This window comes from Sycon ciliatum, chromosome 9 (assembly GCF_964019385.1).
Source record: "Sycon ciliatum chromosome 9, ocSycCili1.1, whole genome shotgun sequence".
Taxonomy (NCBI): Eukaryota; Metazoa; Porifera; class Calcarea; order Leucosolenida; family Sycettidae; genus Sycon; species Sycon ciliatum.
In genome coordinates, this window is record NC_088651.1 from 22,269,312 (window position 1) to 22,275,612 (window position 6,301).

Here is a 6,301-nt window from a genome sequence, read left to right on the forward strand (position 1 = left end):
GTAGCCAACGATGCTCTAACCACTGAGCTATGGTGTAGTCGTCATCCCAGCAGAGGCCGTTCAACATTTTCTTCAGACTTCGTAACTCACACTTCCTGTGAATCCACACAGGCGGGTGGGACGCAGCCCTCACTGTAACCCACACACTTCACGTACAAACTAGCACGCGGGGAGCCCCAAGTCATAAAATATTAACTGGTTTGAGGGAAAGAGACAAACGGGAAAAGTCTGAAGAAAAAATTGACTGTCACCACCAGGACTCGAACCAGGGGCCCTCGCTTGTAGCCAACGATGCTCTAACCACTGAGCTATGGTGTAGTCGTCATCCCAGCAGAGGCCGTTCAACATTTTCTTCAGACTTTGTAACTCACACTTCCTGTGAATCCACACAGGCGGGTGGGACGCAGCCCTCACTGTAACCCACACACTTCACGTACAAACTAGCACGCGGGGAGCCCCAAGTCATAAAATATTAACTGGTTTGAGGGAAAGAGACAAACGGGAAAAGTCTGAAGAAAAAATTGACTGTCACCACCAGGACTCGAACCAGGGACCCTCGCTTGTAGCCAACGATGCTCTAACCACTGAGCTATGGTGTAGTCGTCATCCCAGCAGAGGCCGTTCAACATTTTCTTCAGACTTCGTAACTCACACTTCCTGTGAATCCACACAGGCGGGTGGGACGCAGCCCTCACTGTAACCCACACACTTCACGTACAAACTAGCACGCGGGGAGCCCCAAGTCATAAAATATTAACTGGTTTGAGGGAAAGAGACAAACGGGAAAAGTCTGAAGAAAAAATTGACTGTCACCACCAGGACTCGAACCAGGGACCCTCGCTTGTAGCCAACGATGCTCTAACCACTGAGCTATGGTGTAGTCGTCATCCCAGCAGAGACCGTTCAACATTTTCTTCAGACTTCGTAACTCACACTTCCTGTGAATCCACACAGGCGGGTGGGACGCAGCCCTCACTGTAACCCACACACTTCACGTACAAACTAGCACGCGGGGAGCCCCAAGTCATAAAATATTAACTGGTTTGAGGGAAAGAGACAAACGGGAAAAGTCTGAAGAAAAAATTGACTGTCACCACCAGGACTCGAACCAGGGACCCTCGCTTGTAGCCAACGATGCTCTAACCACTGAGCTATGGTGTAGTCGTCATCCCAGCAGAGGCCGTTCAACATTTTCTTCAGACTTCGTAACTCACACTTCCTGTGAATCCACACAGGCGGGTGGGACGCAGCCCTCACTGTAACCCACACACTTCACGTACAAACTAGCACGCGGGGAGCCCCAAGTCATAAAATATTAACTGGTTTGAGGGAAAGAGACAAACGGGAAAAGTCTGAAGAAAAAATTGACTGTCACCACCAGGACTCGAACCAGGGACCCTCGCTTGTAGCCAACGATGCTCTAACCACTGAGCTATGGTGTAGTCGTCATCCCAGCAGAGACCGTTCAACATTTTCTTCAGACTTCGTAACTCACACTTCCTGTGAATCCACACAGGCGGGTGGGACGCAGCCCTCACTGTAACCCACACACTTCACGTACAAACTAGCACGCGGGGAGCCCCAAGTCATAAAATATTAACTGGTTTGAGGGAAAGAGACAAACGGGAAAAGTCTGAAGAAAAAATTGACTGTCACCACCAGGACTCGAACCAGGGACCCTCGCTTGTAGCCAACGATGCTCTAACCACTGAGCTATGGTGTAGTCGTCATCCCAGCAGAGGCCGTTCAATTATTATTATTATTATTATTATTATTAACTTTTATTTTACTAGGGTGTTTCCCACAGACCTATGGTCTTCTTACGGGAGCCCCTAGGAAGGTTATGCATGAGCGAATAAATGAGCGGTAATCGGTACAAGTACGAACAGTGGAAGGCAGCATATTCCACCGGTCAGCAGCGAGATAGCCAATCCGAGAAAAGCCAGCCGTACTCTGTGCTGGGGGTAATGCCAAAGAAAAAGACACTATTGCCCCCGCTTGTTTTTCATGATCCATTGCTTCCCGTATGTCACGTGATTGTCGCCTTGGAGTTGACCAATGACAGATCAAACAGCGCGGGCTGGAAAGCGCGGTCCTGCCTGCTCAAAGGTGATGGAACTGGATCCACTGCCCGTCGTCAAGTGACGACGGGCAGGAACGGATTCCACTGCCCGTCGTCAAGTGACGACGGGCAGGAACGGATTCCACTGCCCGTCGTCAAGTGACGACGGGCAGGAACGGATTCCACTGCCCGTCGTCACTTGACGACGGGCAGGAACGGATTCAACTGGCCGTCGCCGGGCAGTAGCCACTGGACTGACTCTACTTCAAGGTCTTTCAAGTTTCATTGGTTACTAATAAAATAACTAAAGCAGAAGAGCGACTGTTTGCAACCACAACTGTCATCATGGCGCTCCAACATTTGATCTGGAACTGGGAGAAAAGAAGCCCCTTTGTTGAACGATATTGGCGATGCGAATGAGCTCCTCCGAAAAGTTGAGGAAGAGACTGAAACTTTTATTGCGGAGTCGCTCGCGAAGGAGATCTTGGACGAGCCGGATGAGCCTCAACCAAAGCGCGCAATGCTCAGCAACCTGCAGGATCCGCGCAATTTGCCGAGGTTTCCGATCAAGACGTGTAGTGGGAAAAATCCGTAGGAACAGAACAGCCAGAATGCCCGATGCCCAGTCGACAATGTCAATGGCCGCGCGAGAAAAAAAGCACTATGGACTACTACAAAAAACTGTACCAGAAAACAATCACAAAACACAATGCAGGTGTGTCTGTCATGTATCTCTTTATTTGGCTTGGGTGCACACGGGAAACACGTTCCAGTCACTCATACTCGGCCAGTACCGCTGTTCATCCAGCCCTTGCCGCTATCGCGGCGCGGGCTGGATTCCGCGGTACTGGCCTCGTACTCGTGCAGGAACCTGTACTTCTTGCCTCCCCGTTTAATTTCCATCTAGCTGTTTCCAGCTAGTATCAGTTCTATCACACTTATCAATTGTCCTTATTGGCGTCACGCCATCGTGGAATAAAAGAATAATATTAATAATAATGAGACATCGGGTATAAGGACGCTTCACGATTAAGGTGGCGGGGCGGTACAACTTTTTTTGGGAAAATTTTGACTTCATTTTTGAGTTTATCCGCAAGGCAGAGATGAAATTTGAAAATGTTTTCTGGTGAATCTCTGGAGAAGAGCCTTCTCTAGCTTCAAAATTTGAAAACGTTTTATGAAAGGTTTGTGTTATTTTTTCACGGACCTTTCATAAAACTTTTTCAAATTTTGTCCAAAAGGAAAAATAAAACTATAGGAGGCTAGAGAAGGCTCTTCTCCAGAGATTCACCAGAAAACATTTTCAAATTTCATCTCCACCTTGCCGATAAACTCAAAAATGCAGTCAAAATGTGATCAAAATGACCCCTAAAAAGTTGTACCGCCCCAGCCACCTTAAGGACACTTTTCTGATGCCCCGCCGAGAGTCCTTATACGCAAAGTTTACTGTAATGCATTAATGGCTGGTTTACCGTGCTTGGTCTCGTGCCACAACATATTATCGTGTCACTCCATATTGCGCATGCGCAATCTGGGAATTCTCGGATTGCGCAGCGCAATCGCAAATTCTCAGATTGCGCGGAACATACACACATACATGTACACGGGATATTTTGGCAGTGTCCAAATGTGGACTCTGCCAAAATATCCCGTGCTAGATATAGCTAGCTCGTAGATCTAGCTAGATCAAGCTGTGCGGTCGCGCGATTGATTGTATATTCCAAGCCCGGAACCCAATAAAGTAGCAGGCTTTTATGAACACAAGTCAATTATCCTACCCATGTGCCTCTTCGGGCTCCCCGCGGCTTTAATGGGTTTTGTGGATACATTTTGGTCGAGCGAATTAGCCCTACTTTATACAAAGGGAAGGCGTTTGGTGCCCCAAAGCGGGCACAGAAAATGATCACTACTGATGTTCGTTTTTACACGGAACCCAATAAAGTGCTTTTATGAACACAACGCCTGCACTGTGCACTGCACTTTGCCTCTTCCTGCAGTGTGCACTGCACTGCACTGTGCACTGCACTGCACTGTGCAGGCAGGCACAGTGGGTTGGTCTAAAAAAAAAGTAAAAGACCATGATTGAGAAACGAGAGGTACCAGGTTCAAGTCCTGCTTGGAAGCGGAAGGATTTTTCCAACCGTGCTGCGACCCACAAACTCGTGGCCTGGCATGAGTAATACATGGATGTGGCAAATGGGATTGAGGCCTTTGGCCTCTGGTTGGTGGATCTGATCTATCCTCCCCCACCGTTTCCGCATCTGACGCCTGATCATGGGGTGGTGGGGTTCCACGGAAGCGGAAAGGTGGTTCTTGACCAGGGAGTTGTACGACTCCTTGTTCTTGACCTGCCCGGTACGCGAACCCGTCGAATTTATTTATTTTATTATTTATGTGCCTCTTCGGGCTCCCCGCGGCTTTAATGGGTTTTGTAGATACATTTGGTCGAGCGAATTAGCCCTACTTTATACAAAGGGAAGCCGTTTGGTGCCCCAAATCGGGCATGGTTTTGTAGATACAATTGGTCGAGCGAATTGGTCCTACTTTATACAAAGGGAAGCCGTTTGGTACCCCCGGGGCCAAAGCGAGCACAGAAATGATAATGACTGATGTTCATTATTACACGGGGTGAGCTGGGCGCGGTGAGGGTTGGTTCTTACAGGGTACCCTGTGTGAATACGAAGAGCGTGACAAAACGGCATATAAGAGGAGCTGGTGATAACTACAGTTTCATTTCCCGGAAACTTCCATAAACCACTTTCATTCGGCCAGAAGAAGAGTGGTGTCTAGGAGCACTGGTTGTAACTACGCCGTGTCCCACTAGGCCTGTCCAGAATGGCGTTTAGCACGGTAAGTCACACCATTATTAATTTTTTAGTTATCACCCTCTTAGAATTGACTCCCATTGATTTTCGCTATACCTAAGCAGTCAAATATTCCTGAAAATTTCACTCCTTAGCGCTACATTGACTGCCTATAATTATTTGACTGCTTATATTTGACTGCTTATATTTGACTGCTTAGGCGCCGGTCACACATGCATGGCGCTTTTGCGACACCACCAAAGCTGCGCCACAAAAGTTGGGATATCCCCGGATCACCATGGATACTGCGCCTGGCGCCACTGGCGCCACGGCGGCAATCTCAAAAGCGCCACAACCAAAAAATTGGTGGCGAAACACAAAAGCGGTAGTGCAACTTTTGCGGCGTTGTCGTTGTTGGATCTTGGAAAAATTAGTTTTTCATCTCTCGTCATGAAGTGGACTGCTGACCAAGAGCAACTGCTCCTCTCCCTCTATTTCGAGGTCAACCATCCGACATGGGACTCGACTCAGGCATCCATCGATGCTCAAGGAGCTTCCGCAAGATTCAAACGAAGAGAAATTGAACAACATGAATATTGAGGCAATCTCCATAGCTCTCCGCAGTCGCTGGTCACGACGTAGTCGGCGATTCTGGGCGTTTCTGCGATCCATACCAGCGCAGGAAAGGAATTTTGAGGCTACAGTCTTTTTCAGAGAAAGGTTTTACGACACCTGTGGAGACCAGTGAAGCTGCGTGCGTACCAAAGCCTTTGCATGTGTGACCGCCGGCAGAAAAGAGCCGCAAAAGCGCCCACTGCCAGCGTGTTGGAGGCAGCCGCAAAAGCGGTGTCGCCGCCTGCATGTGTGACCGGCGCCTTATGGGTTGCGCAGTTGAACGGTGCCTGGTGCAGCATGGTCACTGCATGAGTAGGGGATGGTGCAATGGGTGTGCAATCATAAAACCGGGATTCATGTGGTAATCGTTCTGGAATTTGAAATACCGACTGTTTGTCGTGATAAATCTAATATTGACTTCGTACTTGGTCAGTATAGGAAATAAAACCCTCGTAAAAAACCTCGGCTTCGCCTCAGTCCTTTACTCAGCTTTTTTTTCCTATACTGTATAGCAGGAAATTTTCGGACAGAATTTATTTTCGTACGATTTCGTGCACGGCCTCTTTTGTACAAAAATAAATTCCGTACTAAAATTTGTTCATGCGAAATTATGTACACTATACATGCATACTCCTTGCGAACACGTGTATTTACCATGCAGCACTGTACGAAAATATAATCCGTACGAAAGGTCGAAATTTGGCTTTGTCCGAAAATTTCCTGCTATATAGTATTCACCTACTTAGTACTCATTCAATATTAGATACTCAATTCTGCCGTACCTGTTCTACCTAGTACCGGTATCTTGCTGCAGTATGTG